The sequence below is a fragment of the Pteropus vampyrus genome, unplaced genomic scaffold (assembly GCF_000151845.1).
Source record: "Pteropus vampyrus isolate Shadow unplaced genomic scaffold, Pvam_2.0 Scaffold12, whole genome shotgun sequence".
In the NCBI taxonomy this organism is placed as follows: Eukaryota; Metazoa; Chordata; class Mammalia; order Chiroptera; family Pteropodidae; genus Pteropus; species Pteropus vampyrus.
In genome coordinates, this window is record NW_011888793.1 from 16199132 (window position 1) to 16199758 (window position 627).

Below are 627 nucleotides of genomic sequence, written 5' to 3' on the forward strand. Positions count from 1 at the left end.
TATATATATTCTGTTTGCAAATAGTTCCATGCAGTTTTGCTTTTTCTTTAAGTTATAAGTTTATTACCATTGTGATTTTTAAAATGATTGATTTTCTTGATATCAAAAAAGGTATATAACTTTAATGCCTATGTGCTACATATTTATGAGTTCTTATATTTTCTAAGTGAAGGACTTAGTAACTAAGGAGGTAAACTGACTAATAAAACCTTCACAACAAGATATAACTCAGGTATTACTTCCAATATTATCTTTTAGCTATCTTGAGAGATAAAGTGAGAAGCAACAATATCCTCCTGAATTTGATATATTTGAAGCAATATTGCATTTAGACAATGGAGTGGTGTGCTAATACATTCTGTCAAGAAAGCTGACTGAATTTGACAGTAATCTTATTAAAAATACCCAGAAATAATTTGCTTTGTGAAAGACAGTGCAGTTTTCATTTTATTTTAAACAAAAGATTCTGGAGGATCCATTTTGACATAAACTTTTATTAAAGTAGCAGTTGAAGTGCAATTTTTTAAAGGAATGATATTTGTTTGTCTTTTTTAAAAAGTAGATTTCAACATATTTAAAAATATTTTAAAAGAAGATACTGACATGACTGCTAATAAAATACTTCTT